Source organism: Schistocerca serialis, chromosome 9 (assembly GCF_023864345.2).
Source record: "Schistocerca serialis cubense isolate TAMUIC-IGC-003099 chromosome 9, iqSchSeri2.2, whole genome shotgun sequence".
Lineage (NCBI taxonomy): Eukaryota > Metazoa > Arthropoda > Insecta > Orthoptera > Acrididae > Schistocerca > Schistocerca serialis.
The window spans coordinates 390,425,254-390,451,149 of NC_064646.1; positions in this window are offsets into that span (position 1 = coordinate 390,425,254).

The window sequence follows — 25,896 nt, forward strand, 5'->3', positions numbered from 1 at the left end:
ATTTCACTATACAATGGTAATGGCGCCTTGCTAGGTCGTAGCAATTGACTTAGCTGAAGGCTATGCTAACTACCGTCTCGGCAAATGAGAGCGTATTTGTCAGTGTGGCGTCGCTAGCAAAGTCGGCTGTACAACTGGGGCGAGTGCTAGTACGTCTCTCTAGACCTGCCGTGTGGTGGCGCTCGGTCTGCGATCACTGACAGTGACGACACGCGGGTCCGACGTATACTACCGGACCGCGGCCGATTTAAAAGCTACCACCTAGCAAGTGTGGTGTCTGGCGGTGACACCACATCAGTCACAATCTCTATGGATTTATTTACATAATAGTCGAACATGTCACGAACAGATGCAATAAATCCTACAAGTGATTCATATAGTTCATACACTATTTTACCATCAATACATAAACTTCGCAATTTCAGATTTACACCATTAAATTTCTGGAGTATATCCTTCCAAACCGTCGTCATGAATAGTGTTTCTAGTCTGCTGAGTTGATTCAATAAAGCTGAAGCGACATTTCGCACAAGTGGTTTTTCAAAAGTATTATTGGCAATATGTATGAGAGCATTTATAACGCCCCCCCCCCCCCTCTATCCCCTCCCTCCCCAGTTTTCATATAGACTTACACGTACTTCCTCTCTTGCTGACCAACTGGATTTTGATAAATTTTTTACCGTTTTGATTCCAGGTTTCATGAAAGGAAGAAGTTTATCCCAACGCGAAAAGTTGATTCACCATTTAAACGTTTACTGTGAAATACATTTTTGTTCAAATATCTGGTTTTGTCGCCTATTGATCTTCTTGAATTAGAAAAATCACCGTTACAATTTTGATTAATGTCACGTTGTAAGAGAATGTCGATTGTTGATTCATTGACGCACCATTCTGCAGGATCGTCACTAACGAGGTTATTTCTTTTTGAAAGGTCTGACTCGACACTTAGTTTTTCTCAAAACTCGAAATCAGGAACAGTTTGCTTTTCTTCGTTTTTAACTTTTGTTTCGTCTATATTTACTTCTTTTACAACAGCTGCAGTGCCAGAAATATCATCCGTACTACTTGAAAGTGAAGTCGAACCAGAAACACTTTTTGTGAAAAATTTACCTACTCTGCTAACCGTTATTAGAACATAGGCCTCTCGTTCTCGCCTTTCCTTCAATAATTTCCGCAATACCGCCCACTTAGTTTTGAACGTTTGCCTTTTTCACTGTTATTCATGTGAAGGCACTTGCAAAGTTGTCAACCAATAGTCAAATCAAAAGAAAAAAGATGCAAAAGGATAGAAAGAAAGACTGTATCCAGTTCCAATCGTACTACACCGCACATGAGCTCAAAGATTTGTACTTTAAACGCGGCACACGATCACAAAGATTTTTCCTTTAAACATGGAGCGATGAACTGACCAACTCGGATAACTCGACGTAACTGTCCTATGAAAGAACGACAATGCAGAATAATTTAATTTCATTGTCGCTTGTTTCTCTGTTGTCAGTGAACAGTTGAAGCACACCTTCCGGCTGGAATTCGTCTCGTAAAGAAAACGGGACAGTCCCTTTTTTGACTTCTATTTCCCCCGTCACAGGAATTTTAGTTTGGACGAAGATATGTTCTGAATATTCTTGACACTGTCTTTCTAATTTAAAAAAGCAAATAATGTTTGCAATTTATTGGAGTGAGGTGTGCTGGATCGACTCTTATCCCACTTATTCTTATAACATTTTAGCGTTTTCTGTGGGCAGAGAAGACAGACCACAAAGTTTAAGTAGTCTTGTTGGCAGCTGATGTGGTGTGTTGTCATTTGTGTGAACTCTGCTGTTATGTCTACACGCAAACGCACCTTCTGTTCCAACATAAAATAAAAATAACCTTTCCTCGGAGGAAAAAATCTTAGTTAAGAAGTTTAATATAAAATTTGCAATGCCACGTACTATTCGACTGCATAGAGTGGGACCTTTGATATCGTGCAGGCTGCAGCACAGTAAATGAGACAAACGAAAGTAGGTTTCGTCTCCTTTTTTCGCCAAGAAAAGTAACTAAGTAAATAAATAAATAATGTTTTTAAACTATTGTGAAGTGTATTTCACACATTATTAGATATTCTGCTTATGTTCTTTTCGTATAAACATTTGTCTGAAAATGTAAACTTTCCTAGTATCAACACGTTTTGTTATTCGGTTGTCATTAAATCAATGCTCAGATATTGAAGACCACAGAGCATTCACATTAATTACAATAATGGAAGGTAGACTTGATACTTCCCCGTAATTTCTACAAGAAATTTAAACAGAGTCAGGTTTTACATACTGAGGCCCAAAAATGTTACAGTATTTCAGAAACTGCTGATTAGTTTATCACAGCTTTTCAGGGGTCTCGGAATTTTCACGGGGACAATATGGCAGGGTTAAGTAGAAGCCGGTAACATTCTCGGAATAATAATATTTCAAACATTGTATTGTAGATTGCCGTCTTGACAGGTTACTTCAAAATATTTTGAACGATCAGACGATGATACCAGACAGAAACCCAGTGTTATTCCATTCAGTCACCAAGTAAACTATGTATATTTTCTGCTTGTATCGTCGAATTTCGTTCTTAAGCCTCATTTAAACTAACAAGCGGTATAGCAATATTAAAAATTGTGTCATTTGTAAACACAGCAATTTTAAAACGTAAAACGTGAAAATGATTACAGAACCAAAAATGCCACCCCCTTTAAGATACCGCCCCTAGGCCCGTACCTAGTGGGCCTATAGGTGAATCCGCCTCTGCGTGATGCACATCTTGGCTCACCAAAAATTTTTGTGATGATGAACTTTTGATTATTCATTTAAGCAAAGTCGATGGCGGACTTTTGAAAAGAGTTTCAGAGTCTTTCAAACCTGCCTTTTGCGTGTCATACACATGAAACATTTTCTTGAAACTGCTTCGGCGAAAAAACTGTTGCCAATGCCAAGGTGTCACAGTTATGGTGCTTGAGCTAAATTTGCATCTGGCTGTTCAATAACGGCACCATCTGTCTCCATACGAGTATGTCTCTTCAATAAGAATTTATGGTTGATCACTTTAAAATTAGGAACACGGTTCAGAATCCAAAAACGTCACACCACTGTGGGCACGCTGCGAGTGTCACCTCCTTAGTTGTCAGTCCATATCGTAAGTCACTCAGTTTGATTTTCAGGCAGGTTAGACAGGGTCCACTTCAGCAAGCAAGTTGACATTTCCGTAGATATGGTTCAAATGGCTATGAGCACTATGGGACTTAACTTCTGAGGTCATCAGTCCCCTAGAACTTAGAACTACTTAAAACTAACTAACCCAAGGACATCACACACATCCACGCCAGAGGCAGGATTCGAACCTGCGAGCGTAGCAGTCGCGCGGTTTTGGACTGAAGCGCCTAGAACCGCTCGGCCATCGCGGCCGGCTAAGCTCCTTAGATATATGACTTGCAACTGTTTCATCGCAGATTCAGCTATACGCTTTCTGCCCTGAAATGTCAAGCATTGTCAGTTTATATAATCAAAGCTTTCGTAGATAAAACACGCTGCATTCATTTCTGAAACTCGAACATGCCAACTTTTTTTATTATTATTATTTTTTTTTTACCCTGATAGGTTTGACCGATTTTTGTCAAGGGTCTTGTTTTGGTGTCTTATATCTGCTTCTGACTCGCAGGAATCATAGTCTGATTTCATTTGGATTGCTTCTTCATTTGTTGCATTATTTTTAAGTATCACCTGAAACTCGTCACAGTCATCACATGCATCATTAGCAAGTTAAACTCGGTATTACAAATGTTATGGTAAAGCCACTGCTTTGCAATTAACTCTTGCTTCCCTTCGTTTTCCTGGCAGTGCTGTACGTACGAAGACTAAAGGTTTAATATATATTGGGATGGCTACCATGATAGAGTCTACCTAATTCCTCTTGGCTGTAGTGAACCTTGCTTACAGTGAACATTCTGATGTGTATTTTGACGTTGTCCCTTATTTCGCTGTTCAAATTATTTGGTGGTACCTTATTTCCTCTACCACCTGGTTCAACAATTCCAGCATTAGCGCTTTTGGTCAAAACTGTCTTGACGTACATTTCCGAAACATTCAAAGTATTTAAAAAAACGTTTTTCAAACGTGAGGGGTTTGGCCACGAACTTGAAAGAAGTAATCAAGTGTCACATTAGGCCTTAAGTCCCTGTGTTGTACTACCATTCTATCATATTTTTTTTTTAGAATTATTGTGAAGCTACACAAAATCCCTTAAGGTCATTGTTGTTTCCTTTTCTGCGGAAACACTTGCAAATATGCTACCTGTCTTCAGAAGAAATGCTTTATGAACACTTTCTTTTACAAGAAGATTTGCACAAAGGCTTAACACATTCTTCCAACAGTATTGCAGTGGTTTTATCTATATACACTGTACCTGCTTCCGTGTGTCTTTTACTTATATTGCTCTTCCGCTTATTGTGGTGACGCACTCGCTTCCGGCCTCTTGGAAATTTCCTTTCATGTGTGTTGAGAGTATCAATGCTATCCAAGGCATTCCATACAACACTTAATGAAGTACTCTCATCTGAATTATCAATATTATCAGCCATCCGATGTGACTGAATGGAGCTTCATCGCCAGAGACCTACGCCTCAGTGCGATTGAATTAGATCTCGTCACCATCTATTTCACAGTTGCATTTCTTACCAATGTCATCATGATCGGAGCTGTCTACATCCTCAGGTATCATCTATGAGAAAGACGGAGACCTCAAAACATGGGAAAGTAACCAAAGCAATGCAGTTTAAAATGGTTAAGGGCCGGCGGCGGCGGCCGAGCGGGTCTGGGCTCTTCAGTCCGAAACCCCGCGACTGCTACGGTCGCAGGTTCGAATCCTGCCTCGGGCATGGATGTGTGTGATGTCCTTAAGTTAGTTAGGCTTAAGTAGTTCTAAGGTCTAGGGGGCTGATGACCTCAGATGTTAAGTCCCATAGTGCTCAGAGCCATTTGAACCATTTGAATTATTAAGGTCACCACTACTTGAATTTAAATGGCAGTCACTGCGTTTCAGTCTAAACAAAGTTTGTGTAGGAATATGTAAATGTGTGTCACATGGCCAACCAAAATGATAACTGAAAATTGCATGCCTGGAATTCTTCATTCGTTAGGAATATATATCGGGTCCATTCGTAGGGAGCTAAGGAAATGAACAAAATAGCATTCTTAGGCAAAACCTGATGAATTTTGTTAGATAAGTAATACAGGTGTACTTTTGATTGATCGAATGACAAACGTTCCAGTTGTGCCAGTTGAGTATATGCCAGCCACTCATTTTTGTCACGAGGATGAGCTGCTTCTGTAGTTGGATTAGGTCCCGAGAGACATTCGACGATGGTTGTACCGTTGACTGATGGTAAAGCAGCCAGGTCATAATGATCCAAAATCTGGGAATGTACATTAAGAGCTATGTTGCTTCCCATTATGACGAATAATATGTTACAATCGGTAATAACTATGCATAGTGACTGGAAGTTCTTGGTCGATGATAGCTTCGGATTATTGGTGAAAATATAATATCTTGAAGTAGTTGAAATACTTACACGTTTGCTTAATTGTACTATTTTTAGCGCTACCTCCACTATCCTTTTACTTCTGCCTCTACTAGAAACCATTTTATTCTTCGGCTCCGTCATAAGATGCTGCTCCAAACATAAAAACCTACGGCAGTTTGCTATTTGCACGTGATTAACTAACAATGAGTATGATGATACAGAAGTAATATATCATTGACAGGTAAACTACCACAACTGCTAATACGATAATGAGCGCAGAGAACTACATCAACTATCGTATGATCGTTACCATTGTTTATCGTTGAGTTCTGCTTGCACATACGAAAGTATTATTTTCCGACATTTCTTTTCTGTGAAGTATACACACACTAATTTATACCTAAGTGGGTACGGCCTAAACAAGCCACAGGCGATAAAAACCTTAAAATTATCATTTTTGCATTTATGATTGTACACGTCTGACGTTCAAAATAAGTCCGTGTGAAAGTTTGTCTTCGATTATTTATTGGATATACAGGGTGATTCAAAAAGAATACCACAGCTTTAGGAATTTAAAACTCTGCAACGACAAAAGGCAGAGCTAAGCACTATCTGTCGGCGAATTAAGGGAGCTATAAAGTTTCATTTAGTTGTACATTTGTTCGCTTGAGGCGCTGTTGACTAGGCGTCAGCGTCAGTTGATGCTAAGATGGCGACCGCTCAACAGAAAGCTTTTTGTACTGCAGAAGTGAATCGACGACAGTTGTTCAGCGTGCATTTCGAACGAAGTATGGTGTTAAACCTCCTGATAGGTGGTGTATTAAACGTTGGTATAAACAGTTTACAGAGAATGGGTGTTTGTGCAAAGGGAAAAGTTCTGGACGGCCGAGAACGAGTGATGAAAATGTAGCACGCATCCAGCAAGCATTTGTTCGCAGCCCAGGAAAATCGACTCGCAGAGGTAGCAGAGAGCTGCAAATTCCACAATCAACTGTATAGAGAGTCCTACGAAAAAGGTTAGTTATGAAACCTTATCGTCTGAAATTGGTTCAAGCACTGTCTGCAGCTGATAAGATTAAAAGAATCGATTTCTGTGATTTTATCCTTGCTCAAATGGAAACAGATGAATCTTTCGTTTCAAAGATTGTGTTTAGTGATGAAGCAACTTTCCACACTAACGGGAAAGTCAACCGTCACAATGTCTGTATATGGGGCAATGAGAATCCGCGGGAAACAACTCAGTATGAACGTGACTCGCCTAAGGTGAACGTTTTCTGTGCCATTTCAGCCAATTAAGTTTTTGGTCCCTTTTTCTTCGAAGGTGCTACTGTAACTGGACTACAGTATCTGGAGATGTTAGAGAATTGGCTGTTCCCTCAGCTCGAACAAGAAGCACAATTCATATTTCAGCAGGATGGAGCGCCACCACATCGGCACTTATCTGTCCGTAACTACCTGAACGTCAACTACCTGAGGCGATGGATCGGCCGCCAGGCAGCCCGTGACAGAGCACTTCATCACTGGCCTCCAAGAAGCCCTGATCTTACCCCCAGCGATTTTTTCTTATGGGGGTATGTTAAGGATATGGTGTTTCGGCCACCTCTCCCAGCCACCATTGATGATCTGAAACGAGAAATAACAGCAGCTATCCAAACTGTTACGCCTGATATGCTACAGAGAGTGTGGAACGAGTTGGAGTATCGGGTTGATATTGCTCGAGTGTCTGGAGGAGGCCATATTGAACATCTCTGAACTTGTTTTTGAGTGAAAAAAAAACCTTTTTAAATACTCTTTGTAATGATGTATAACAGAAGGTTATATTATGTTTCTTTCAGTAAATACACATTTTTAAAGTTGTGGTATTCTTTTTGAATCACCCTGTATTTCAGTCTCTGTCCTGGCTCACAGTTTTTACCTGTCGATATCTTAATACACGTTCTTTTTCTTGTCGCTGTTTTCCGAGTATTTCTCTCCTCGCCGACTCGTGTTAGTCCACTAAATATTATTCAGCATGCTTCTGTAACGTAATATAGCATATATGTGTACTGTCTTCTTTTACGGTTTCCCGATTTATTTCCCATGATTTACTTCCATATAGTCCAGCGCTTCTCAATTACATTCTCAGAAATGTCTTCCACAAAGTGAGACCGATGGATGCTGCTAACAGAGTTCTTTTAGCTAAGAAGGCCCTTTTGGTTTATGCTAGTCGGTTTGCATCTTCCGTCACGTATAATTTTGCTTGTAAGCAGAGAAAGTTTCTTTAATTTCGTGATCTCCAATTATCAAGTTAAGATTATCCCTAATCTCATCTCTGTCAGTATCAATTACTTTTATCTTTTTTGGCTTACTCTCATTTCATACTTTCGCACATTAGACCGTTCATTCCATTCAACAGGTCCAGTAATTCTTTCTCTTCTGATACTGTAAAGGAACTCTTAAAGAAACAGCACGGCGACATCTGCGCAACTTCCGCCCTTAGTTCCGCCATATCCTGGGAACCCGCTGGCAATCCGCTGGAGCTGGGCGGTGGCGCCGCTGAAGTTTCGCCTGTGACCAGCTTTCGAGAGCAGTTTTACAAGTCCGGCCAGTGTCATCGAAACTTTTCGAGACGTGCTGTCCTGTTGCTCGGGAACTTGGCTGCACTTCTGTTGCTCGTTTACCGCACAACTTCTCCCGTCCCCGCCCGTTAGACAAATGCGAAACGCGACAGACAGCTAGCACTACTTGTATAGACATAGTTCCGGTGCTATTCGGTGGCATACAAGACAAAAGTCTTTCTAGAAAATTACACACACACACACACACACACACACACACACACACACACACACACACACACACACACATATATATATATATATATATATATATATATATATATATTCCGAGTGATCAAAAACTAAGTATAAATTTGAAAACTGAATAAATCACGGAATAATGTAGACAGAGAGGTAGATAGACAGGTACAAATTGACTCACATGCTTGGAATGACATGGGGTTTCATTTGAACCAAAAAAATACAAACGTTCAAAAAATGTCCGACAGATGGTGCTTCATCTGATCAGAATAGCAATAAGTAGCATAACAAAGTAAGACAAAGTAAAGATGATGTTCTTTACAGGAAATGCTCAATATGTCCACCGTCATTCCTCAACAAAAAGCTGTAGTCGAGGAATAATGTTGTGAACAGCACTGTAGAGCTTGTCCGGAGTTATGGTGGGGCATTGGCGTCGGATGTTGTCTTTCAGCATTCCTAGTGATGTCGGTCGATCACGATACTCTTGCGACTTCAGGTGACCCCAAAGCCAATAATCGCACGGACTGAGGTCTGGGGACCTGGGAGGCCAAGCATGACGAAATTGGCGGCTGAGCACACGATCATCACCAAACGACGAGCGCAAGAGATGTTTCACGCGTCTGGCAATACTTTGTTTTTTGTTTTTTGGTTCTAATATAACCCCATGTCATTCCAAGTATGTGTTCCAATTTTTAGCTCTCTATCTACATTATTCCGTGGTTTATTAAGTTTTCAAATTTATACTGACTTCTGATCACCCGGTATATATATATAATTCGCCGTCTCCGTTGTTTTTTAATCTTTCTGCTTATTTCACCAGTCGGTGCACTAATTTGGAAAATGGGTTTAATTGTAAAGTCGCGTAATAATTCTAGCCGTGAAGCAGCGTTGCGAAAATAGCAATATACACAAGTGGAAACTATTACACAGAATATTAACCAGATATCAGTAACGTGTAACATCAGAATTGTTGCAACAACGAGAAAAGGCACGTACATTGGCGAGTGAGTGGGCTGTCTAATGACTACTGCATTTGGGGATGATCGTAAGAAATTGTAATTACTGTAACAGTCAGTAACATATGATGAATATACGGGTGAGGTGGACGCACGTTTTTTCTTAGCTTTACCTTTCCTTGTGGCCTGGTTGCGAGGAATATCGGTAAATGTGGAAATAAGAATCAGATAAAAATTATAACAAAAAGAATCGGACTTCGTTAGAAGAACAGAAATGATGAAGATTGCGAGTATAAATTAAAAAAATGAAAATGGTGGCCACAAACGAAGAAAAGGGCATGCTCACCTACTTCCACGTTTGTACTGCGCTGACGCGAAATCGCCGCTGCTATCTATATCCATCTCGTATAAATAATAACATTATTGGTCCAGGAGAATATGTTATTAGGATTCCATAAATAATGCTAAACGCAGAGATATCGTTTTTACTTAAACTGATGATTATTAAAATAAACTATCGTAAATATAGTACCAGGTTTCACATATACGTCTACACTCTATTACGAACAAGAACAGAATAGCAGACTACTAATAAAGCTAATAATTGAATAGCCTAATTATGTCATTGTCTCATCTAGTATATCAGTTCTCTTAATTATCTTTGACTGGCCGATCGATAGCTGGCAAATATTTTACATTTTTTTTATCAAGAAATATTGAAAACTACCTCCACGTGCAGTTTTATAACTTTATTGTGAATGCTACTTAATAGCGCCAGAACTATGTCTCTACCGTCAAAGGAAAGTTGTGTTTGCTGTGTGCCGCGTTTTACGTTTATATAGACATACACTGAAGCCCCAAGGAAACTAGTATAAGCATCCTTATTCAAATACAGAGATATGTATCCAGGCATAATACGGCACTGCGATCGACGACGCCTATATAAGACAAGTGTCTGGGGCACTAGTTAGATCGAATACTGCTGCTACAATAGCAGGTTATAAAGATTTAAGTGAGTTTGAAGGTATTGTCATAGTGCGCGCACGAGCGATGGGACACAACATCTCCGACGTAGCGATCAAGTGGCGATTTTCCCGTATGACCATTCCAGTAGTGTACCATAAATATCAGGAATCGGGTAAAACATCAAATCTCCGACAACGCTGCGGTCGGAAAAAAATGATGCAAGAACGGGACCAATGACGACTGAAGAGAATCAATCACTCAACGTGACAGAAGTGCAACCCTTCCGCAAATTGCTGGAGATTTTAATGCTGGGCCATCAACTAATATCAGCGTGTGAAACATTCAACGAAACATCATCGATATGGACGTTCGGAGCCGATCAACACCGACATAGGACTGTTGATGACTGGAAACATGTAGCGTTGTCGGACGAGCCTCGTTCCAGATTTTATCGAGTGGATGGATGTGTACGGGTGTGGAGACAACCTCATGAATCGTTGACCTTGTATGTCAGGAAGGGACTGTTGAAGATTGAGGAGGCTCTGTGATGGTGTGGGGCGTATGCATTTGGAGTGATTTTGGGACCACTGATTCGTCTAGATACGACTCTGATTGATAACACTTACGTAAGGATCCTGTCTGATCACCTGAATCCATTCATGTGTATTGTGCATTCCGACAGATTAGGACAATTCCAGCTGGGCTATGCGACATCCCACACGTCCCGAATTGCTACAGAGTGGCTCTAGGAGCGGAACATTCTTCTGAGTTCAAACACTTCCGCTGGCCACCAAACTCCCCAGAACATAATCGAGCATATTTGGGATGCCTTGCAACGTGCTGCTCAGAAAAGATGTTCTCCTTTCGATTTATGGACACCACTGAAGGATTCATGGTGTCAATTCCCTCCAGCTCTACTTCAGACATTAATCGAGTGCACGCCACGTGGTGTTTGGGCACTTCTGCATGATATTAGACAGGTATACCAGACCTCAGACCTCAGTCCGTGTGATTATTGGCTTTGGGGTTACCTGAAGTCGCAAGTGTATCGTGATCGATCGACATCTATAGAGATGCTGAAAGACAACATCCGACGCCAATGCCTCACCATAACTCCGGACATGCTTTACAGTGCTGTTCACAACATTAATCCTCGCTACAGCTATTGTTGAGGAATGATGGTGGACATATTGAGAATTTCCTGTAAAGAACATCATATTTGCTTTGTCTTACTTTGTTATGCTAATTATTGCTATTCTGATCGGATGAAGCGCCATCTGTCGGACATTTTTTGAACCTTTGTATTTTTTGGTTCTAAAAAACCCCATGTCATTCTAAGCATGTGTGTCAATTTGTACCTCTCTATCTACATTATTCCGTGATTTATTGAGTTTTCAAGTGTATACTTACTTTTTGATCACCCAGTTTATATAGCCGCAAAAAGATGGTACACCCTCAAGGACAAGGCCTGAACGAGTGAGGTGACAGGTAGTTCATCTCTGTAGAAGTGTATGATAGCAAATTCAAATCAAAAGAAAATAGCATCTCAGTAAAGAGCGCCCATATAGTGACCACAGTGCACCCCCTCTGGGCACAACGCAAACGACCGTAAAGATGACGAATGGAAACTTGCGATGGATTTTCCTAGGCACCTTGCACCTGTTGTTGCCATTCGGCGATCGTTCTTGCAGGCTCTAGAGAATGAGTCAGTTCCTGCCTTACCATGTCCCACTCGTGTTCAGTTGGCGTGCGATCTGGTGTCCCTGCTGGCCAGGGCAGATGTCGTACACTACAAAGAGGAAGTTTTATCGCAGCAGCCGTTTGCGGAAGTGCATTGTTCTGCTGGAAAAGCACTTCACCTTCCTGTCAGGGAAATGGCAGTGATACTGAGATAATGGCCTTTGCAGGTCGTGGAACCTGTGTACTTTACCGTACAGAATCACCAAATGTGACCGTGATTTGTAATTCATGATCCTACTTAATGAAGATTGGATCTGTGTGTCGTCGGCGAACCATTCTGGAATAGGCAGCTCACCAGGTCTACACGATACACCTGTACGTCCATCACTCTCATACGAACAGAACCTACTCTCACCATTGAAGACAACAGAATGCCAATCTACTCTCCAGTTGACTCCTTCACGACACCATCTGTGTGGTGTCGTCATGACAACAGTAGTCTGGCAGGGAGCACACATATTCTTAATACTGCAGACGTTTGACAATGGTCCTTGTTGACACATCAGGCGGAATGCGTACCCAAATTTCTCCATTGGATGATGCTTATTCGGTCACCGCTGTTCGCAGTGTTTCGACCCTGATACGCATCTGTACAACACAGACATCCAGAACCTTGTCTATGTGTGGGAATGCTCCAAAGTCCACTGCTCAAAGCAGTGACACGACACCGATACACTGTGCCCAGTATCCCCAAGAGGAAAACCCCTAAGTGTGCACATATTATACCCTGATTCAACTTCACACAGTCCTTCATGATTTTGCATTTTTTGTTTCTGGAACTGTATATACTGATGATCTCCACTAATAATTAACTACTGTAAATATACTGTAGGCGGGAGCACACTGATTGCCTCCACGAGATGGAAGAATTGCGTCCTGCCAAGAGATATGTATCGATACTGAAGAGTCTGAGTCCGACAAAGTTTTGCAAGACTTGTGACCAAACAAAGCATCAGGGATAAATAATATCCCTAAGAAATTTTGAATAGTGGCAACCAAATGATTATTCAACTTAGTATTGTAGCATATATAGAACTAGGGACGTACCATCGGACTTACGAAGAATAGTCTTCTACATTATTCCCAAGGCAGTGAAGGCAAATAAATTATGGAACTATCACAGTCAGCTTAGCAGCTCAGGCATACAATTGGCTGACAAGAATAAGGTAAATAACATTATAGAAAGGAACTGGTAGATGACCATTTGACACTAGGAAAGGTGAAGACACCAAGAGGAATTTATGATAGCTTACATGCGAATACAAGCATTAAATAAGAAAAATTATCTCACTTTCATAGGACTTTTAGACCTAGAAGAAGCGATCGCAAACCTAAAACGGTGCATGGTTCATAGAACCACAGAACAACACATATAATGTATAGGGGGTAGGGAGGAGGGAGATGTGAAACATATTTGTAGAAGAACCAAGGGGGAAACTACCGCCGGCCAAAGTGGCCGTGCGGTTAAAGGCGCTGCAATCGGGAACCGCAAGACCGCTATGGTCGCAGGTTCGAATCCTGCCTCGGGCATGGATGTTTGTGATGTCCTTAGGTTAGTTAGGTTTAACTAGTTCTAAGTTCTAGGGGACTAATGACCTCAGCAGTTGAGTCCCATAGTGCTCAGAGCCATTTTTGGGAAACTACCCTACTGGACGCTCCTCTCATCAATACTAAACAAAATACTCTACAACTAATTTTCAGATAGGTCGATTAATCCTAAGTGAACTGTCTCTTTCATTAATCTAATAGTTTCTAGTCTCCATACTAAACGAAACAGGCAGCAACGATGCAAACACCTTTATTCACATAATGGTGAAATGAAATGGAACAAACAAACAAACACACACACACACACACACACACGTTCCGTCTAAATCATGTCATCACAAACATGCTCCACATTCTTACAGATCAGTAACACGAAACAAAAGTGTAGGTGGCCGATATACATTCCACAAATACGCATTCGTTATGCCACTATAATGCAATGAATTGGAAACAGCTGCTTTTAAAATCATGAAAGAAATTTGTGATGGAACAGTACCCTTCCATGTTGGTACATAATATAGGTGACCACAACAGTGGGCAATGACATACCAAGCGAATAAAGTACAGTTGTGAGCTAGGCATGAAAAAAGTTGGTATCCACTGCGGTTAGGCACAGGCGACCACGTAAGATGACGGTTCTCCTTAAAGACAAACAGTACCGCGAATTAAAGTGTAATTTTATATACGAATTTGACTGAAAATTAATTAATTAATACAGTCAAATCGTGTTCAGCTTTTATACAGTGACTAATTTGGTAGCTAGAGAAACGTGATTTATCACAATTAACACTCTTCATCAACATAGCTGACTGTTACTATCGGCAGAAAGCAAATGAAATCATCTTAGATGTAACGTTGTCCATATCGTACACCAAATATTATCGGTGTGTTGTGGACAATGTAGTTACGTATGGTGACCATAACAGGAGTATGGCTTCATCACAGGCTTAGGATACGTCGGTAAAGACAACACAGCAACATGGCGGTAAGTGCATTAGCTAACTGCGACAGTGACCCTTCGTATCGAACTGGCTTCAACGTTCATTTGGGGTGATAAGGGTAGAAACTATGAAATGTGCTGATGAGTGTTATTTAGCTATAGAATTTTTAAATTACGTGCAGGCAGCAATTATAATGGTCAGCGATTATAGTGAAACGAGTAATTTCGAAGATTTAATTTGTCCATTTCATTACGAGGAAGATTAACTTAAGTGTGTTTTTCACTGTGAAAACGCTGAATAGTTTTTATTTGAAAGCACGTGTGGGAAGAAGACATGCAGTAAAGTATAGAATTAGAACTGTGTGTAATCTTACCCAAAAAGCACTACAACAACTATGCGGTTATTAATTGCTGGTCCTGCAGAAAACAGTTCCAATCACTCCTTCTGCAGTCCGACCCGTGTGCCTTCCCTGTTAGAAAGGAATGTTGTTCCTATACCAGAAAAACTGTAATAGAACCAGTAGCATTATACGAATCCAGTGGATGCAACAAATGTGTTTTAGTATCAGATCCACTGTGCGATTAATCCAAAGGTACTTTGTGAGTGGAAACATAGATATATTGGCAGTTGTCTGATACAAGAACACTACCAAGCCGTGATAACATTAGATTCCAGTTTCAACGCTCCTACACAATCATAGTCACTCATAATAACCATCTTATTGTATCGAACTAAATCTAATACCAGAAAGGATTACAAAATGGATTACCTGTGACAGAATTCTCGCTCATATATTATGCAATTTGACCACTACAAAAGTTCAGTTTGGGGTCACGGGGATTATGGTTACTCAAAAGTCACAGTTCACATATCAAAATCGGAATTTCACGTGTTCGACTTTTATTCTCTTACGTGATGAGTAAGCCCAGAAAATTGTTCCCCAGAACTTGATTGAGTGGAAATATCCAAAATATGTAAAGAGGTGATATGGTTGTTTACAAGATTAACAGTTATACGAAGAGCAAACGTAGGTGAACGCAGTTGTTTGAGAAGCTCAGTAATATGCTTCTCCAAGTTCTAGTTTTTATCACCACGTACACCCTAAAATGTGGAGCATTTTACCGTATTAGCTGTCTCCTGTTTATGTGCTACATCAATAGCTGGTATGACTCTGCTGTACAGAACTGAATGTACTGTGTTCCTTCAAAGTTTAGGGATATCACTTAATAATTCTTTGGAAAATATATTTATGTACTCTTCTGGTGCTTTCCTTCTAATTGAGATTTATTATAACACTAGCAGCGACAGCAAAACTCCAATTTTGCTTGTTGAGTGGTAAGTGGAAGATCATTAACATACATGATGAAGGGGATAGACCTAAAATTGGACCTTGTGGGAGTCCCATTGTGATTTATTTTCCCATCAATCCACTAAAATATTCGAACCAGCTGTGGGGTAAAACCATTAGTTTCATGAAGCTTAAGAATTTCTAAGAAAGTAACACGGTCTGTACAATGAAATACCTTGGAAACATCATAAAGAATTCCAGCTGGCTGTACATTATTATTTAGCCTTGTACTGTTTGTGAATGAATGTATAAATAGCATTCTAAGTCGGGCAATGGTTCTGCAAACTGACCTATGATATGCGAATAAATTGTTTCCACTTAAGGGTGTGACCACTATTGAGTACATTACTATTCCTGTGACTGAAATACTGCACATATCACTACATCTTTTGCTGTCACTGGAACAACTTTTCAGAATTCTGCCGGAAATTTCTTCAAGCCAAATGTGCTGATGTTTTATAGAATTTTTGTAATTGCACTAATTTCAGTGAAGGATGCTGGTGCTACTTTTGGTTGCTTAAATTTCTGTGGAATGAGCTTTTTAATATATTTTCTCACTTCTTGAACAAAACCTTCTAACCCTATATGTGGAGCTATGTTTAGAAAATGATTGTTGAAAGTACTTGCAACTTGTGAACTAACGGTCACAACATTCTCATTTAGTTTAATTTTTATGAAAACTTGTACACTGACTGGCTGTTATTTCTTCCATTTGACGGTGTTCCGTACAGTTTTGATCCTATTATCTGCATCATTCATTTGTACCTGGGTATGCTACCTTTTGGACAGTTCAATGACTTTTCTTAAATTACTACAATATTTTTTTTTTTTTTGTAATGTGCAAGTAATGTTGGATATCGATTTACTCTGACCTTTATATAAATTTCCCTCTTCCTTTTTCTTGAGATTTTAATTCCCTTAGTTATTCATGTTTTACTTGTTTTCTTTAATGGATCTTTTGCATATTTTTTTAGGAAAGTACATTTCAAATACTGACACAAATTTGCTGTGTAATAAATCGAATTTGACGTCAGCATGTCAAACTACATATATCTCATCCTACACAACTCCTTTTAATGTACACATTTACTCTTGAAATAGTGTATTCTGTTCTCATTTATAAGCCTCACTGCTTTGTATGAATCCGCATCAGGGTTCAATGAAGGTACCATACTGTTTACTTCCATAAATATGCTTGATGATTAAGTAGTCCATTGGCAATGAGGTAACAGTAATTCTTTCAGCCTGAGGACTATCTATAAGAATGTTACCCATTGTGCTACTATTTTGCTACATGAGAGTGGGAAAATTGACTTGTGAAATTAATTTGAAAAACAAAAATAATATTCTAGTTAATTTTTCCTGTCTATACTTTTTACGAAATCTGCACTAAAATTTCACAAACTACTGCATGTTTCTTCTTGTCTTACTGGTAGCTCAATAATGCATCTAGATTTATCATAAATTGCTGAAAATTTCCTAAAAGAGATATGTAGATGGTTACAACTAACAGAGAAGTATTTAACACTAAAAACTTAGAAGCACATGCTTCTAGAGTTCTGATCAACACAAAACGTGTTTGTTTTAATATTTTTTACTCTCAACGTGTAACGTGTCCATGGTGGCATAGAGCGGCATTTTTGTGAAGCTTGGTGCCAATCTGACGGCACTGGCCCAACTTAAACGTCACATTAACTTCTGAGCTGTGACCTTTTATCGCATGTGTCGTTATCTTGCTGCTTTAAGCGACGTAAAATGGTTCAAATGGCTCTGACCACAATGGGACTTAATATCTAGGGTCGTCAGTCCCCTAGAAGTTAGAACTACATAAACCTAACTAACCTAAGGACATCATACACATCCATGCCCGAGACAGGATTCGAACCTGCGACCGTAGCGGTCGCACGGTTCCAGACTGAAGCGCCTAGAACCGCTCGGGCACGCCGGCCGGCTAAGCGACGTCGAGAAGTAGTGTGACGTCGCAGGGTGACATGTTTTTGCCCCATTAGAGAGTAAGGCTGTACGCACCTTTGAACCACGTTTCAAACTTATGAATCGCCATGTGTGACAATTGAGGCTTTTCGAAAAACTGATACTTTAATTCTGTTGCTTACCGTATATTGTGCAGGCCATAAAGAAACGAAAGAGAATTTTGGAAAGGGAATTTAAGTTCAGGGAGAATGAATAAAACTTTCAATTTTACTGATCACATTTCAGCTGTCTCAATGATAGGAAAGGACTTACAGAAGTCGTTGAACGTAATGGATAATATCTTGAAATAAGCTACAAAATGAACGTTACAAGAGGAAATCAAGAGTAGCTGTGGGTAGTTGCATTAAATCATGCAATGTTGAGGAAATAGATTATGAAATAATACATTAAAAGTAGTTGACGAGTTTTGCTATTGTGACCCCATAACAAATGATGATCGCCAAAGTAGACCTGATGTAAAATGCAGACCGGCAAAGGAAGAAAGGCATTTCTGAAAAACAAGATTTTATCAACATCAGATATAAATATAAGTTTTACGAAGCATTTGACATCATTTTTGAAGGTACTGGAATGGACTAAGCCTTTCATGGATTGAAACCAGGACGATAAACAGTTCAGATGGGAGAGTGCGGAGGCTTCTAAAGTGGGGACCTCTAGAAGAATGCTGATGATTTGATGGGTCGATCGAGTGAGGAGGTACTAAATCTAAGTGAAAACGAAAGATATTTGTGCTGCAAACTAACCAACAGAAGGGATCGACTGATAAGGCACATCATGGGGCAGTAGGAAACTGACAGTTTAACAATGGAGGGACGTAGAGGAGGGGGGTGAAAATTGAAGATCAGAGTTTTCTTGCAGTAAGGAGGTCCAAACGGATGTAGCTTACAGTAATATGCTGAAATAAAATGACTTGTACAGGATAAACTACTGTGAAGAGCTGCATCAAAGCAGTTGGGAAACATGCATTGTGGCGCTCTTCAGACTGTAACACGCTTTTCATACTCCTTCAGAAAAGCATTCGCAGATAAATTTTCTCTGTCTTTTTACATCACTGAATACATTTTTTTCACGATCATACGTATCTGTTTGACAGACACTGCTGTTATAAGAAGATTTTGTGTCACGTTGTAGTAGGGAAGAAGGGATTAGTGTTATTTATAAGAGCCAATCAAAAAGTGTCCAGTCACGTGCGGTAGTCGTGCCGTCAAAGGCGTCTTGTCGTGGTTCACGCGGCTCCCCCCGTCGGAGGTTCGAGTCCTCCCTCGGGCATGGGTGTGCGTGTTGTCCTTAGAAGAAGTTAGTTTAAGTTAATTAAGTAGTGCGTAAGCCTGGGCACCGATGACCTCAGAAGTTTCGTCTCATAGTCCTTAACACAAATTTCCAATTTCCAAAAAGAGTCCGTTCAAAAGCCGTACAATCCAGACTCGGTATGCCAATCAGGCAAAATCACCGTGAGCATCGAGGCAATTATACTGCCGATGCACCAGGCTGAAGATACTCCCTTGGTAAAAACCAATGTGCTGCTGCATGAAGAAGCTTATAAATGCCTGCTGTAGATCTACGTCCGACAGGCATCGTCGGTCCTTCAGCGCCCTTTTAAGGGACTAAAGCCGTGATAATTTCTTGGGGAGAGATCAGGACTGTACGGCGGATACTCGAGTGTCTCCCTCTTTAGATGCGTTACTTCTGCGTTACGACATTTACGATATGGAGAAATGCGTTATTTGGAAGGACCTTGGACCATGCGACCGAACCGCCGAATCTTTCCATCAGTAAATGGGGTATGTTCTCAACTGACTCAGTTGTTTTAACCCCTCCACTGACGGAATGACCCGCTTCCTACTTCCGTATGTATAAAGCCAATACGGACTTGTAGCTGTCACGCCTTTGCGCTTACTGCTACGCATTTTAACCGTAAATAGCTCAGCCCTAATGGTACGAGGTAGTAGTGAATTCACGTTATTAATCTTTGAAGACAGCACAGCTGCCACAAGCTCAACTCACTTTTACTCCACTCCTACCCTCGCCATTACACCACATTAACTAGGTGCTACATGGACCTTGCTAAATTCACTTGCGTATACATTTTTGACCGTTACTCGCCGTTACTATTGGATTAGTACACTCCTAACCGGACTATTTCTCAAAGAGCTGTGATGATTGAATGGGTTCGATCCACGGCCTACAGTGCCCTACAGTTCACACGGTAACACTGCCTACCTGACCCACTTAACTTGGTAGTGAGCTTATGTATCCAATCACCACTGCTAGCAGCAGTGGATAATCCTATCAGCACGACGAGAGCAGCAGACTTACCGTCGAATCCTCCTGAAAATACTTATAACTACGGTCGCCAGCTCTGAAGGAGCAAAAGAATAAATCAATTTTTTGGCTCGTTTCAAAGTGAAACGGCTTGAGTTGAATTTTACTCTTAATTCTGAATATTACTATTTCTGATCATTCTAGGTGATTCTACAAAGCAAATACTCTCTCAATTTCTGTGAGTTGGTTTGGTAATTACCACCAAGACAACTTATGCAACTTAGGTTAACAAAATTCTATCCTTCAACTTATTTAATGATTTTGGATATTAAGTTAAGTGACTTTACTTGAAAGGTTACTCAGAAAAATTTAAGTAACTAAAAATAGGCGACTCATTCTGGTGTGACCATTGCTCTTTTCAACATTCTTATACGCTAAAGTATTCTACACCCAAAAGAATTGTAAATGAAAGAGGCGATGGTGGCCTCAGTCTGATTTCACTACACTATGTTTCAGGTTACTACACTTTACAATGAACAACATGCGTCGTTATTTTACTCATTACTATATTCTGTCCTCTGCACTTGAATAAAAGATAACTGGTATTCTCCTTTTACATGTATACAAAGTTCGACTTAACAATTGCAAGCAGTCTTGCCTTGGGTAGACGTGTCGGTGCTGGTGGTGAGATGCAGGTGGCTAACGCAGCTCTTCACGCCTCATGCCCTTAATGGCGGCTGGAACTACGAGCTGTAGCACTCGTATAAGCTACTGCACGTCCGCCATAAAATCTGGGCGCAGGAACTCTTACAATCAGCCCCAGTGGCATGGAGACGGCTTCGACAACCATTCGTCGCGTTCCACTCCACAAACGGCGACGGTATTCGCCTCTTCGCTGTTGCACAATCACTTTTGCGTGAGCGCAGTTACGCATGTCCTGTCACGCCAACACTCCCCAGGCCATTCCATTGTTCAGTCCCTGTGTCTCCAGCTACCTCTAGCTACCCTCGTATCACCAAGAGTGGGGGCGTTCCCCTACCACCTTTTCACCGAAATCATTTAGTATTTAAGAATATTTATATTTATTACCCTGGAGTTCATACCAGTCATAATAATTTACTACTAGCACCTTATAACATTAAATCATACACTAATAACTTATAATTACCAAGAAAAAGAATACATTTGACTCCGAGAGCTAGTGCATCGTCTGAGAGGCAGCGCTAATTCCCAGTTTCGCCAATAGATGGCATCAGGGTGCACTCCCTGGCAGTCTCACACCAGCGCGCCCGTTTCCGACGCGCGGGCTCCAAATTACTGTCAGCCCACCATCATTTCAGTTCCGTTACAACCACCATTCCATAGTGGTGGTTTTCGACAAACATTCTGCCCCATGCACGTTCTTCATTCTCAGAGTGATGTCTGCCACGCTTTTCCTTATGCAGCCAAGAAAGGAATAACAGCGTATTGGTCCTGCATTTGGTAATTGCGTTGACATAGTAAACGTTACGGCGATTGCCGCACACACGTTAGAGAGACACGAATACCAAATTACTTCCTTGCCTACATGTCGATGCTCATATACCCGAATCAGAATTGTGTGCACATACTGCTGCAAAGCCCTTAGACCAAAAAGTTTCGATCGCCGTTTATTCGAGTACAACGCTGAAAACTGATATACACATTTCTACTTGTATATAGAAACAATACTATTGCATATCTGAATGAATACACTCGCAACAAGTTGCCACTGATCACGACATGCGTATTTCACTGCATATTTCAGTATCATAGTGTTTTGAAAGGCTGGCAATTCAAATATCTATGATATCACATGGCTTCTACATGTTAGCCAGAATTGGTTCAATCATAATGTTAATGGTATGGATTTCTTATGATGTCCAGTAGTATTAATGAGACCAAGTGACAGAAAACTGAACAACCAACTTTTTCAGCGTAGACTGCTGCGAGACATGCAAGAAGAGAGTCAGCGAGATTCTGGGAGGTACTGAGAGGGACACGGAGCCGCACTCACTCCAGATGCTGTAGTTTTCTCGGCTGAGTGTCCATGGTGCGAACAGCCCGACTTTCATAGTCCCTCAGATTCTCGATGGGGTTTAAAATGAGGGGGTATGATGGTCAGACGATTATGGCTACTTCATCCTGATGTTCTTCGTACCACACACTTACACAGTGAGCTGTGTGAGGCATTGCATTGTCCTGCTAATAGATAAAATTGTGCTGAGGGCGAACTAACTACATGTAAATTGATCACATGGGTACATCGATACTTTTATTGATCAACTGTGTCTTCCACAATGATGAGATCACCCAGAGAAGGCCACAGAAACATACTCCACTCCGGCCTGGATCCTTCTGACTATAATTGCAGAGTGTTTTCTTTCAGCCTGATGGAGCATAAAACGTGATCCATCCGCAAAGGTCTCCCGTCGTCACTCATTGGTGTCCAATTGCGGTACTGGTGTGCAAATTCCAGTCTTTCTCAGTGATGAATAGCAGTCATTCTAGGTGCATTAACCAGGCACCTGCTGCAGAGGCCCAACGTTCGCTGAATGGTCGTTGAGGAGACGCTGTTGTGGCCCCTTGGTTCGCCTGGGTGGTCAGCTGCTCAACAGTTGCATGTCTGTTCGCCTGCACACATCAACGGAATCGTCATCCACCCTTGTGAGCTATGATCCATGGTCCACCACAGTTGCCTCAGTGATGGTTTTGATTAGCGCTATTTCGCCATCCACGGTATACTTTCATTACAGTGGCATCAAAAGTTGACGAACTTAGCCGTTTCGGAAATGTTACCTCCCTTGGTCCGAAAGCCAATGATCACGCCGTTTTGTATCTCAGATAAATCGCTCCGTTTCTTCATTATGATAACGACTACACAGTCTTCAGTGACCCCCACGTACATTACATACCATCCACTGTTGGTGCCACCTATGCCACGTTCCGTCTATGACTGGATGCCGCGCTTTGACATCGAACATAGGTAGTGGTCACATTATTACTCCTGTAATATTAAGACGAACTACACGATTATGTCACATTAATGTGACTGGACCATATATTTCTATTGTATTACAGTAGTATCAAAGTAATTATTTTAATTTTTGAACAAAATGAAACGATGATGAAAATTGCTCATATGGATCCGTACATGTTTTATCGCCAGGCTGTAAGTGGACCGGGAGTCGTCCTGGCGGGATTGGAACGAGGAAAAATCATAGCGTCCACCCGGAACATCCAGCGCCGTTGAGTAGTGGTGTACCTGCTACATAACCAAGGGGACACAGTTCACGGATATCAAGGTGATATATTGAGAATTTTCTAAGGGAAGTTCGCTGTGTTGGCAAATGGAGAAAGTAAACTCATTCAGTTTGTACATATACATTAAAGAGGGTTAACATGTCCCATTACTGTGAACAGCGCTTATCATTGAAGCTCTCGTGCTAGACAACCCATCACCTTCATGCACCATCGCTGTCTGCCAAACTGACGTCAGAATGACTTGCTAGATGTACATTACATAATGTGTAAATGTCGACATCCAGCTGATGATTATGGCATAACAGTTCAAACGCGTGTTAGACATCGCAGTAAAAGTAACTGAGGTAGTAATGTGTCGATTCATTTCCAGTTCTGTCTTATCATTCAACTAATAAACAGTGCATTACGGAAAAACAGTTTCTGGTGTTCCTTACAGGTGACAGCACTCACTGGACACTACACTCTTGAGTATACACTGGTCAAAAAAGTTATACCCTCAAATACTGTGTTCAGTGGGGCCAAGGCATGTTATATGCATAGTGAGTGGTGTAGTGGTCATATGGCGCTCAAAAGGTGCATCTGTGCGCCATCTGTTTCACTTCTGCAGGAAGTAACACAGTTGAGTTAAGAGGTCAACAGTGTTCGCAATATTCAATCTAGGGCACAACCATGCCCCACCCAAACTCCTGATCGACGGCTAAGTCATGTGAAAGGAGTCGCGAAAAGCTAGGTGGCTGCATCGACTAATTTCTGCACACGTTGGGCACAATGTGTCAGTGGTGTGCCTATTTCTGTCAACAACGGGTTGTGGAATATTCTCACACATGTAGTCCAGGTATGCATAGTACAGACGAACATCAAGATCGTTGCATTTTGCGAGCAGCACTGGCAGATCGAACACCATCTGGGGGCGAAATCTGGGCACATCATGCCCCTGCTGTGTCGTGACGGACCTTTAGGAACTGTATGTTTTGAGCAGAATTAGGGTCACGTGTGCCTCTGGTCAGGATACCACGACCAAGCATGAGAACTCTGGTGTCGCGAAGGAGCGGAGTGTGGATTGCCCAACTATTGCTTCAGCAATGAGAGTAGATTGCATTCGACTGAAGGACGTACACATGTATGGCGTAGACCTAGTAAGATGCCTGTTCCAAAGTGCATTATCCTCATGACACAAAGATGCCATTCCAGGCTCCATGGTGTGGAGGGCCATCAGCTACAGCTCGCAGTCACAATTGGTATTCCTCCAGGGTAAAGGAATCAGTGCCCACTACATTGCACAAGCTGTTATTCCCGTGCTACTGCCATTTCCTCGACAGGGAGGTGATGTGCTTTTTTAGCGGGACAGTGTTCGTTCACGTATGGCTGCTGCGAAACAACGCGCTCTTCTCAGTATTCAACTCCCCTGGTCGGCAAGATAGACCTCTCGCTAGTTGTAGAGGACTGGTACGTGATGAAGCGGCACCTTATTCCTTCTCTGCGGACCTGCAAGAACCATTGCCGAAATGCAATAAAATGTACAAGATTGTTGGGGCAATGTGTCGCAGGACGCCATTCAGTAGCTTCTTGATTATCTGCATGCAGGAATACACGGCTGTGTTGCCGCTAGACGGCCGATACACTTTGTATTAATGCGACTCTATACGGCCTCTATACTGTGAAGTCTGGTTCATTTGGTACGAATATGTTATCATATACTCCTAGAATGATGAACTATATGTCACTCCACTTGTCAAAAAAATTACCTTGTCCTTGATGGCATTGTACTTTTTTCTGGCAATGTATAAAGTCTTAACGAAGTACTGATAGTTTCGGTGAAATAATATAGTATGAATAAAAAATTAAAAACGTAGAGGTGGGAAGGAACGTTGTTATAGTGAGTGAATAGTATTTGCTTCCACGAGATGCACTGTCTTTCTGGCGTGGCCTGTGGCCTACATTCTCACCTGCTTTCCAGCACAAAAGAGCCGCAAACTTGGCCATGTTTCCCCCTCCTCTCATACCCCTCTCACTTACCCCCCCCCCCTGTCCACTTCCACCTCAGTGAGTAACAGGAGCGACAGCGCACGCGCAATTAGCAAGAATGCCTCCTGCTCTTTGTTCACCGTTCCTCTTTTTTCCCACTCTCTGCTTTTGCCGCACGTTGTTCCGGGGATAATGAAGCACGTACACAGCGAAATTGCACTCGCATTCATTAATTGCGCCACCACCTAGGAAACACGTTGTTCTGCCAACTCAACAATTTTTCTCGTTTTCGCCTGAGTGCGTAGTGGGAACCACTATTTCGCCCATTCTGCTGCGTTCCGCGCAGGTGTTACGAATGGAGCAGACAGGAAATTTGCTGTCGCCGCGGTACGCACCTTAAAGTGCTGTGTGTGATTTATGGACGTGCTCCACAGTCCCGCAGTATCGTATAATTAATACGCGTATTACGTCACTTCTCAAACACTCGCGCAATTGCCTGTAACAATGTCCCAGCCGCTGGTATAGCGATTTTGCAAGCAATGAGCCGTCTAAACTC